This window comes from Eptatretus burgeri, chromosome 13 (assembly GCF_056783735.1).
Source record: "Eptatretus burgeri isolate ZD-2024b chromosome 13, Ebu_testis_v1, whole genome shotgun sequence".
NCBI lineage: Eukaryota > Metazoa > Chordata > Myxini > Myxiniformes > Myxinidae > Eptatretus > Eptatretus burgeri.
The window spans coordinates 2778600-2790587 of NC_140973.1; the positions used below are offsets into that span (position 1 = coordinate 2778600).

The window sequence follows — 11988 nt, forward strand, 5'->3', positions numbered from 1 at the left end:
AATTTGACGATTTTTCAGATGAAATTTGATGATTTTATTAGTTTAACCTTGAGTTGACCTTTGAACTTTTTGACCTCAAAAATAGCTGGCTTCCCAATCCAGTGATGCAATATGCAAATATGTTCAACTTTCAAGTCAATCGGATGAAAAATTACCATTTTAGAAATGGGACCCCAAGATGACCTTTGATCTTTGACCTCAAAATCAAGAGGCTTCTCAGTTGAGACTACCTCTACAACTTGGTAAAGTTTCATGATGATCGTTTTAGAATTGTGACCTGTAGACGATAAATACATAAGAGAAACAGACAAACAGACAGAATAACAAAATAGACTGACATTACAAAATGAAAAATTTTGAGTTTTGCAAGTTACAAACAGATAAACAAACAAACAAACAAACAAACAAGAAGATGTGCAGAGCATGATACTTGCAAAATCAAGAAAACAAATTCGACCTCAAAAACAATTGCTGATTGAATTAAATGACCAATCATGCAACTCCTCTTCAAACTTCAAGTGAATTGGAAAAAAAAAAATTGACATTTTTAGAAATTCGGCCAATGTTGACCTTTTGGTCTATGTAACCTCAAAAAATAATTGGTGGTTGAATTCAGTGACCTGAAATATCAATTATCTTCAAATTTCAAGTCAATCGGATGAAAATTGAGCATTTCAGAAATCTCACCGAAGTTGTTGACCTTTGGCGTGTTGACATTTTGACCTTTTGACCTCAAAAACAAGAGACTTCTTCCTGATGACAAACTCTACCATGTGGTGAAGTTTCATGAAGATCGGTTTGAAATCGTGACCTGTACGTAACAAATAGACAGACAGACAGACAGACAGACAGACAGACAGACAGACAGACAGAGACAGAATTGACTAACCAATATACTTGAAAAAATTTCGATTTTGCAAGTAACAAACAATCAGAAAGGGGTGAAAACACAACCTCCTTCACCTTCGGTGGCGGAGGTAAAAATACCAAAGAAAACCTTCCATCACATTACACAAAAGGCACCTAAAGTAACTAAACAAAGACAAGGGAGAAAGAAAGACCCTGTCTCCGCTCCCCCTCCCACTCCCAGTCCTCGCCCAAAGCAAACAAGGTTATGGACCCACAAATTGTGCCATTCAACGTATTGTGAAACATTTTGAGCACAAGGGTACAGTGGACAACCAGAGCAAGGGCAACAGTGGCAGACCAGCACCAGTAACCAAGAGCCAAGCCAACATCGACGCCGTGCGTGATTCTGCAGTGGTCAGTCCCAAGAAGTTCCACCGCCGGCACTCCCAGGAGCTCGGCATCAAACCAACACAGTCTGGTGTATCCTCACTAAGGAACTAAAGCTTTTCCCATACATCATCTCTATTAGGCATAAACTGAGTCAATATGACATGAGAAGGAGACTTGATATGTGCAATTGGCTCAGTGAAAGGATGGAGCAGTACCCAAACTGGATGAACCTGATGATCCCATTCCACTTGAACGGTACCATCAACAACCACAACAACATTTTCTGTGGGGCAGAACCACCTGAGGAGATCACTGAGAGGTACCTGAAAGGGCCTAAGGTCACACGCTTCTGCGCCTTCAATGCCAAATGGGGAACGCTAGGGCCTCACTGGTTTGAGAATGACAACAGCAGGACGGTGACGATCAACGGTGAGCACTACAGGGCCATGCTCCAGAAGTTCCAATATGATCTAGCCCAAAAGTTCGCCTCAAACCAGCTTGTTAATGCAGGATGGTGCACCCCCCCACATACAGCTGGTGACACCATCACTTTCCTGCGGCAGCTCTTCAGAAACCGCCTCGTTGCCTTGGGTACCGCTCATGACTGGGCACCCATAGCCCAGACTTGAACACTCTGGACGACTGGTTCTGGGGGGCTGCCAAGGGCTCTGTCTATGCCAACCACACTGCCACACTGGATGATCTGAAGCAGGAGGTGTCAGGCTACCTTCAGGCAGTGCCACATGAGACCTACAGGAAAGTTGGACAGAACTTTGGAGTCAGGATCAATGCCTGTCTGAACCGCGGAGGGACACACATCGAGAACGTCAATTACAAGGAATTTGCGTAAATGCCAATTTCAGACCTTGGGCTCTCACTCATTTCAGCAGTGACTGACTGCAATAGCAATCAGTGATAGAAAATAGCGTGTCATAAACTTTCAACAAATGTTTGGTTCACGGTCCTGAGGTTTCTGTTTCTTTATAAATAAACATTTAAAGTTGCATCACTCTTTTGGAAACACCCTGTATACTAAGTCAGAATAAAATGGAAATTAGACGCAGGAGTAGGCCATTCGATCCATCCTGCTTGTGCCACACTAATACTCAGATCAAACAAGCACGGTTACCGAGCACGAGCACGAGCACAGTTACCGAGCACGAGACACCATTTTGTCTGAATCTTTATTCTCAACTTCCCTGAGAACGCAAGCGGAAAATTTGATTGGTCGAGTCGTGCAGGGAGGAGTGAGATAACCTTTTTACTCCGTCCACCTGCCGAGCATTCAAACGAATTGAAAATCGTTCCAAAAAGGAAACTTACTGTTTTTAAGGATGTTATAAAGGACACAAACAACAAGCACGAATAACTAACGTAACGTGTTAAATAAGGTGGTGTAAAAAGACACGAAATCATCGGCAGTAAACTTCGAAAAACGTTTTCTCTCCAACCTCCAAGATCTTAATTTTATTTCAAATGAATTATATACTTCAACAGATCAAAAAAACACTTTTTTATCATTTTCAAAAGCCTGACATTTAACAGTATTTGGACAAAATTTTACAGCTTTTGCATCATCTCGACCAATCAAATTTTCCGCTCGCAGATCCCGCCCATGTATTTTTGTTTTCTCAAGACTGGGTGGGGTAAGGTGTTCTATGAAGTCTGTGGTTTTTGTTTTGTTGTTTTTTTTGTACACATGATCGAGGCTTGTGGAAGAGCGAGTACAGAATGGAAGGGAACAAAATGGAAAGGGGGGAAACATCAACATCAGAGTGGAAGTGAGAGTGTCTATTCATTCGTATTTTAATTGACTTATTTTATAATTCTTATTTTATGTTAATTTTTTTTCATTTGTATTTCAATTTTTTATATCAACTTATTAACTCTCCTCGTCGAAGGAGAGGGGGAAAAAGTTTGATATCAACATTTGGGTGCGTTTGTTTGTTTGTTTGTCCACACTGAATGTTCGTGTTTTCTCCGCAACCGCTTGTCAGATCGAGACAAAATTTTCACCATAGGAGCGACTACTCATGTAGTCATGTTTCAATGATAATTATGACGTTTCAATGATAATAACAGCTTGGTGGGGGTTGAAAATCCCTTAAAACATGTAGAAATGCAAAAAAAAAAATTTTTTTTCTCTAACAATTTTTTTGGGGGATTGGGGGTTGGAAATCACTTAAAACATGTGGAAATGCAAAAAAAAATTTTCTCTGACCTATTTTTTTGGGGGGGGGGTGGAAATCACGTAAAACGTAGAAATGCAAAAAAAAAATTTTCTCGAACAATTTTTTTTTGGGGGGTGGGTGTTGGAAATCACTTAAAACATGTAGAAATGCAAAAAAAAAAATTTTTTTTCTCTAAAATTTTTTTTTGGGGCGGGGGGGGGGTTGGAAATCACTTAAAACATGTAGAAATGCAAAGAAAAAGAAATTTGCTCAAACGATTTTTTTTGGGGGGGGGACCAAGTCCAAAATTTTATGGCATGATCCTTGGACCATACCTAACCCCCCCACCAAGTTTCGTCGAAATCCGTCGAGGAGTTTTTCCGTAATACAAAAAATTTAACATTTTCACGCTCACGCTCACGCTCACGCCGGGGGTATCGCTATAGCTCTCTGTTCTTCGAACAGGCGAGCTAAAAACGATCGTACACTGAGAGGGTAAGGATGGGTAGGTCTCAAGGAACCCGGTAAGACAAGGTCAACGAAAACTCACAAAATAGCACGATTTTGAAACAAAACCGAACTCGGAACACACAGTAACGTCTAGGTGAGAAAATAAACAGTTAAAATGGGACAGATAACGACCGGAAACTTAACTTTGAGATAGTCTGCAGAGAGCTCTGAGAGAGACCTGCCGACGCTCCAAACCCAGAACCGGAACTCATTGTTGGATTTACAGTGATATCGCTAACCAGTTTCCTGCTTGCCCAGCTGCTGAGTTTAGATGGTCAACCTGATCTGGGTAGAGTCTGTGTGGTATGATACCTCTTCCACTTCTTAATTATGGTGGTGGTCATATGGCAGCTTCGCTGCCAGGGTAGCTATCAGTGCCCCTCTACCAGTACACACACTGGAATTGGTACTCATTTTGCCGACCTCGGAAGGATGACAGGCTGAGTCAACCCGCTGGTGTATTAATTCAGCGGCCGACGGGGCTTAAACTCAGGACCCTAGGATCCCAAGCCGCCACCCTAACCACTGAGCCGACACCAGGCTTTCGTAATGATGGATTTCACTGTACTCATAGGGATAATGAGCGACTCTGGAATCTTCTTATAACCCTCTCCCGAATGGTGCTTCTCCACTTCACGTCTGACTTCTTTGGAAAGCTTCTTGATCTTCATGTTTACCTTCTCGGTTGACCAAATAAGTTTCACCTTAAAACTCCTTGGATAAGTGGGGGAGCTTCATTTTAAAATTAAACCACTGATTACACACAGGTGAAACATATTACACTTATTTTGTAATATTTCAAATAAATAATGAACTCCTGAAGTGATTTAGTGTTAGTTATGCAAAGGGTTTGAGTACTTATGTAACTGAGAATCATCTGATTTTCTCTGTTCATCAAACTTATTCACATTTTATCTACATTTTTGGTTTTTTATCACTTTGGAGTAGTTTGTGAAGACTCGATATATTAAGTTTGATTTGAAGGTATCATGAAATAAGCTCAGGTGGCATCAAAATGTGAAACCTTTTGAGGGGGGATGGTGGGAATATATGTATGGCAGTAAACTGTATGTGGCAGTTCTGTGCCAATGCATGACACAGCTGTCATTATTTCCAAGTGTTAATTTGATCACGTGGTCACTCCATGTGTCAAACAAGCTCCATGTTGCCAAAAAGTTGAAGGGTTGAAGAGCCGAACTTGTGTTTCACTGAAATATAAGGCTGAACCGATCGGTCATTTATCCATTTTTGCCTTTTTTTCTTGTCTTGCGTCATCTACAGGCAAAAAAAAACATACTATGACGTCGGAAACATTGCAATGAGTACATGAAAGGGATCCTGAAGGAAAACAAGATGAGAAGTCGGACATCCTCCTGGAATGATGGAAACCACAGTCGATAAACAATTCCCTTTTGCATCACGCCTGATTTCAAAGGGTAGTTTGTCACGTAACTTCAAAGGAATGAGGAACTTTTATTTAGGATCACATGATTTCTCCTGAGAACTGATGGAAATATCGTCAGATTTCCAAACCTCATGAGAAATCAGGAGATTGTAAGGTTCTTATGACATATTCAGCACATGGTTGCACGTCGCATCATTGGCTGAGGGGGCATGCATCTGCCTCTGATAGTGTCCCCTCTAGTTTGGAGCAGGAATTTGTAATTTCACCAGGGTGCTAGTGATAGGTCCCTGAAGGTACTCTTCACAAAGGACACTGTGGGATCTTCAACGTCCACCAACTAAGACCAGCAGACGGGACGTGCACTTTAACATCCATCCAAGGGACAACACACATATAGGTGAATCACCCTGCATGTGAAACATCAGGATAGCAGATTACGGGAAAGCCAACATTGGAACCCACATGAGACAGCTCGGAGGTGGTGTGCGTAGCTCTTGGCTATCCTGCTAACCCATTTTGGTGAGCTATTTTAAGGAGAGCTTGTATTGCGAAGTTGGAAACAGCCATCGAAGTCAGTCATGTCATTTTTTCCTTGTTGTACACCACTCCTTCCCAATTCCATATCCAGGCGATGCATGACGTCATCGCCGGGTGATGAAGGAAGGGAGTATTCAGTTTTCACTCCGTTTGTTTTCTTTTCTTTCTTGTTTGTTTATCTGGGTGATATCTCAGCCATCCTTTGAGCGAGGAAGCTGAAATTTGGGGACAAAAGTGAAGATGTGCTTTGGCAAGAACTGTATTTTTTTATTTCTTTGCTTAATCCATTAATTGATTAATTAATTATTATTGATTTATTAATTCCTTCTTTATTTTCTTTCTCATCTGAGCAATATCTCGGGCACCTTTTGAGCTCGGACACTCATATTTGGACACGACAGTGAACAAGGGATTTGGCCATAAAGGGTATTTTTGATTGATTGATTAATCAATTATTAATTTTTCGATGAATTACTTAATTTTCAAAAAGTTACAGATTCAGATGTGGTTTTAGGTATGCTATTAGCCAATTGATTCAGAAATTTATTATTTTATGATTATATTTATTTATTTTAATTAATCAATCAATTATTGTCCACCGCTCCCTCCCAATTCCGTCTCCATGTGCTGCATGGCGGCATCGAAGGCGCCCCAGCAATGTTGCGTGCTGGAGGATTGTTATTTATTGATTTGTCATGGGGCGGTGTACTCTGAATGTACCTGTACTTGTTTTTCATTTCATTGCACGCACTATTTTGAACACGTTTGGATTTATTGTGTTGGTGAGGTCCCAATAATGTGTAGTGATTCAAAGAACTATCTGGGAAATGCCGAGTCATGTCTGTTGAAGTAATGTTTCAGTGGTTGGTGGTCATGATCCTGGAGATGAGTTATCAAGTTGATTGAAGACATCAAATATCTTCTTCTAACCGGCATTTCAACATACAATTCTTCATCAACCAGACCTTATTTGAAACACGTCATTGTGTTTTAACTGTGACTGAGTTCTTGTCCTGATTTAAACACCATTCATAACGAGCACACCAATGAATCACCACAAATTCATCAAGTAAATCAACAAAAATTAAAACTGTCACAACGAGAGTTCATAGACCACGATACCCTATTCAGTGTGACTTCAATTTTAATAAAATAATAATTTTAACGATTTTTTATTTTAAAAAATCTGAAACTTTAGTTCTATGGAAGTACTCCAGAAGCAGTCCCAACTGAACACCTCCCTTATATACCACCCCATTGAATCTTTAGTTAAATTGAAGTACAGTACTGCACAACTGGAGATTCTTTGAAGCATTAAGACATGATTATTTGTGTACTGCAGTGTTCAAGTATATAATTAAATTTAAATAAAATAAAGATTGCAAAAGTCGTATAAATAAATCAAATTCCGGTTTTTGCCACCATTTTCCGCAGGCTATTACATCACCCGATCGAACACATTCAATTAGGTATTCGTGCCTGTTGTTTGTATCCTTTATAACGTCGTTAAAAATAGTAACTTTACTGTTTGGAATGATTTCTAATTTGTGCTTGGCTGCCAGACAGGCAGACAGAGTAAAAATATCACACTCTTCTCTGCGAATATGCGATCAGGATGAATTCAGATCCAAAATCGGATAAAAAGAAAGACTTGTCTTCCAATTCATGTTCTGATTCGTGTTCAAACTATAACATTCAATTTAATTAATCTGTTCCTCGATCATAAACTGACGACAGACAGACAGACAAAAACAGGTGTGAATACATAACCTCCTTCCAACTTTGGTGGCAGAAGTAATTAAAAACCTTTGTATGAGTATAAAATAATCAAGAGCAATTAAATTCACAGAACAAAGTTTTAAAAAACAAGAAGAGATGGAGACAGCACAATTGTGAAAGGGAGGAAGGAAGGAATGAGGGAGGGGACTTCCTTGCTCCAAGCAGCGGAAGTGCAGATCAGGAAAGAAACGTGATTGGGAGAAGGAAGGAGTGGGGTGGAGAAGAGGAAGGATGAATCATGGATGAAGTCTGTTCCAAAGATGGTGATGGCTTCACATAGGTCAGGGATATATTCAAACAATGCTGTTCTTTATACAAAGAGGAGACGTAGTGTTGATGAGGGACGTAGTACAGGTGGATAATGTTGGAAGAAATTGCTCAGTCAACGGAGTTATAGTGAACTGAGATGAGTATGTACACAAACCACCAGTCGACCAGGAGGGACTAAGCTTGTACTTGGCCCTTCTAACCTTCACACAAAGGCTTACGGGTGCCCGCCGATGCAAATGCAGGTCTCAACGTATCAAAATAGCATCACGTGTGCCAATAGCTCCAGATGGAGGCAGTGAATTGACCATGACACATGTCGTTTATGTAGCTGTGAACATCAGCTATCATCACGTGATGACATCACCAACCACCATCTTTCTGGGCACTCACTATCTTCCATTAAAGTTTGTCGTGGAGACGGTTGACAAGTTCAACATTCCGTGCCAAGGTGGTGGAGCTCACAATAAATTTCAGACTTTAAAAGTGAAGGCTCATAATCATTAATCCCAACTGTCTGTTTCTCATCTGCAGCAATTTCAACTGTCCCCATGTCAGCTGTCTGTGTGTTGGTTTGGCAACAAACAGCCATGGCATTACTAAAGGCCTTCTGCAACTCTGTGGCTTTGACCAATTCTGTAAAGTTCCCAACCAAGATTTCTACTGGTGATTCATCCATGGTCCAGGACTGTAATGATCGACTAAATTCTCTCTATCTCTCTTGTTCCTCATTCATATTAATTCTGAAAAATGCATTCTTTGTTTTTCTTCACATTGTGTTGCACAGTATCCCCCATCCCTGTGTTTGGCAGCCAGTACCTGCGTCTCTCTCTGTTAACCTGGAAATAATTCGACTCTGGTCTGATAAATATAACATGTCCTTAAATCCTGGAAAAGCTGACTGTCTCACCCAATCACTCTTGAAGGAACTTCAAATGAACCCACCTATCTACAATATTTCCTTGGTCATCCACTGGAAGAGGTTCAGTCTCTTGAATATTGAGGCCTCACCACCAACTGTGAACTTTCCTGGGCTGACCACATAGCAGAACTGGCCTCCAAAGCCAGCCACAGACTGCACATCTTCCATTAGAAACTGTACATGTACTGTACTCGTATTTTTTTTATTAAATAATGAAGGATTTCCCCACTTTTGGTGGAAAAGCGGCGTGACAGTCTTCGTAACGTTATTTAAGATTATTGGAATATTATTTATGATGAAGACATGATGTTTGTTGTTGTTTCTAGAGTTAACCGAGATATTAACACAAGGCATACAAACAACATACAAATGCATTATTCAACCCAATATGACACCTCGTTGTTGTTGTTGTTGTTGGCAGTGTTTAAGAATTCAGTTCTTCAGGTTCAGAGTTTGAACAATTTATTCATCCATCTCGGACACTCAGAATGCAGTCAATGAATCCCTCTCTTTAAGAGCCTCAGCTCGGGCTCTTTTATACTCAAACAACAAGTGTGGGACAGAGGGTGAGATGATTGAACAAAAGATGCAGTTGTGGTCAGTAGCTTGCTCAAGGCCTCAAGTCAGATAATAGCCTCAGGGAACGACCACTCCAACACTTTCCAAGGGCAGATAACATTCCGAGCCTTTGAGATGAGACCATGAAAGAAAGCAGCTGCCTTGAAGCCACAATATATATATATATATATATATATATATATATATATATATATATATATATATATATATATATATATATATATATATATATATATAAATACATTTAAGTACAAGTTAAAACCAGAATATGAAAGTTACTTTAATCATGTAGTAATAGATATATCTGGAACTCATGTTACATTTCCAGGTAATTAAATAGTAATAGTCAATTCGATTAATACATATTAAATCATCATCACGAAAAGCAGATGCATCAATAAATGTAACAAAGAGAATGAATATTCCCAACGGGATCCTCTCGATTGTAGCATATTACATGGGTTTAATTAATATTGTGATGTGTGGGCAGAATGCCTTTATCAGACCTGTTGCAGCTATTAACGCTCCTCTCAGAGGTGCACGCATAGTTTAAGAGATAAACCACTTCCACAGCAGCATGTGGCTGCTGGTTGCATTATTTTCTGGAAGTGCTGCTGTGCCGCTGATGCAGTGCACCCTGTTACAAGTAAGCTGATACTCATTTCGCCAACTTCGGCAGGATGACAGGCTGAGTAAACCCACCTGATGATATTTAAACGACCCAATGGGGGCTCAAACGCAAGACCCTAAAATCTTAAGTAAGCCACCTTAACCGTTAAACCACCACCAAGCCGACGTCGCCCTTATCAATGGAAATGTGAGTAGATGGGAGATTCAACATCAACAGTTTCGGGATAAATTATGTTTTCGACATATTATTACATCATTGGCTACAATTCGGCTCTAAGTTATTTCGCAAGATGACAACATGGTTTTTATGGTCCAAGACGGTCTCCTTTTTTAGAAAAACATCTTTGTTGCGAGCTTGTAACAGGAATGTTATACCGTGGTCACATTTTTGGAAATGACTTCCAGACTATCATCCCCAATTCCATCCCGTGATCTTTATTACTCCCATGAACCTCACTTGCTAGTTTCAGTGCTTCCTTCACATTCCTCTCCTCCTTTCCTGTTCATTCATTCCCTTGACATTTGTTCCACTGTCGGCTCCACGTTGCTCATGCATGAGACGATCGTTCCTACAAAGAAAAGAAAAGGACAAAAAAAGGCACCACCAACGATAATAACAAGGCACCACCAACGATAATAACAAGGCACCACCAACTATAATAACAAGGCACCACCAACTATAATAACAAGGCACCACTAACTATAATAACAACTATTAATCGAGTATGAATCACGACGAGGGACTCCAAAAAACTGATCATACGTCTAATAAAACTTATTAGGAAGGTTCAGTCAAGCCCGTACGTGCAAAAAACCAAGATGGTGGCAATATCAATTTGACTGGGTGCTATGGTGGGTGGTCAAGCGACCAATGTGGGTGTGGTTGCATTATTTTCTGGAAGTGCTGCTGTGCCGCATTTGTAAATTATGTAATGACGACATTACATAATTTTTGAACGGCCCCATATTGTGGTTAAACTATCCGTGACCGTGTGGTGAATCAGCTCGTTGTGATATCGTTACGAATTTAGAAGCTTACTGCACACAACAGTCAAGATCCCTATAGCACAGTTATTTTGATAAGTAAATGTGGACAGATAGCTCCCTTTCCCCTATGTCTAATGGGAATTAAGTGTGCAGGCACTGTGAAGTTATTTTATAGATAGGATTTTGACATCAATTACATCTTGAACAACAACACGCCTTCACCTCGCTTCCTCACACCGATGCCATTGCCTAAGTGCATTTCACCACGTATGTGGGCGGAGATTTCCATCGCATCAGATCGAGACTCTGCCCAGGAAGGCAGGGGTGTGCCCCTTGTCCAATCAGGCCACAGAGGGCGGCTTTCCCACGACACACCGGCCAATGAGGGTTGAGATGGCCACAGAGTTCGACTTTCCCACGACACGCCCGCCAATGAGGGTGGAGGCCGCCTCAGAGGGAAATTTTCTCACCCCAGACAAGAAGGAAATATAAAGGAACGCCAGGCTGGAAGCAGTTGGTTGGTCATCTTGGTTGTCACCCGTTTTTCATCTTGGGGTCGTGGTCGTCGTCGTGGTGGTCATCATCATCGTGTTGCGGGTTTGAGTCCCGCCGAGGTGGATCATGTCGCCTCTGATCTTCTCCTTGGCCTTGGTCGATTGGTGCGTGGCCGGTTAGAGAGTGCGGTACCTGGTGCTTGGAGTGGCATCGTGTTGCGGGTTCGAGTCTCGCCAAGCCAGATCGTCGAAGACCACACGAGATGGACAGGTCCAAGCACAGGCTCTTGTCTCCAGCTCACCTGTCCTCGAGCTGGAAGCCTTCAATAAAGACCATTGGGGTCCATTTCTGGGTGTGTGTGTCTGTGTGTGGGCCCGTCTTTAAGTAGCAACTGTATAAGTGCTTTTGCTTGTACATTGACTGCATTTCTTATAGTTGGACAACTCTGCTCATCTGTGTTCCCACCC

General features: G+C 41.1%; 1 long non-coding RNA gene across 1 annotated transcript in view; it reads right to left on the reverse strand.

Annotated features, from left to right (window-relative positions):
- Positions 1 to 9283: 9283 nt before the first annotated feature.
- The window catches only part of LOC147013681 (uncharacterized), a 25962-nt gene continuing 23257 nt past the window's right edge, over positions 9284 to 11988 (reverse strand). The window contains exons 2-3 of the long non-coding RNA XR_015050415.1: positions 10497 to 10608; positions 9284 to 9516 (exon numbers count right to left, since the gene is read on the reverse strand). This is a non-coding gene — a long non-coding RNA (uncharacterized LOC147013681). The remainder of the gene's footprint in view (positions 9517 to 10496; positions 10609 to 11988) is intronic.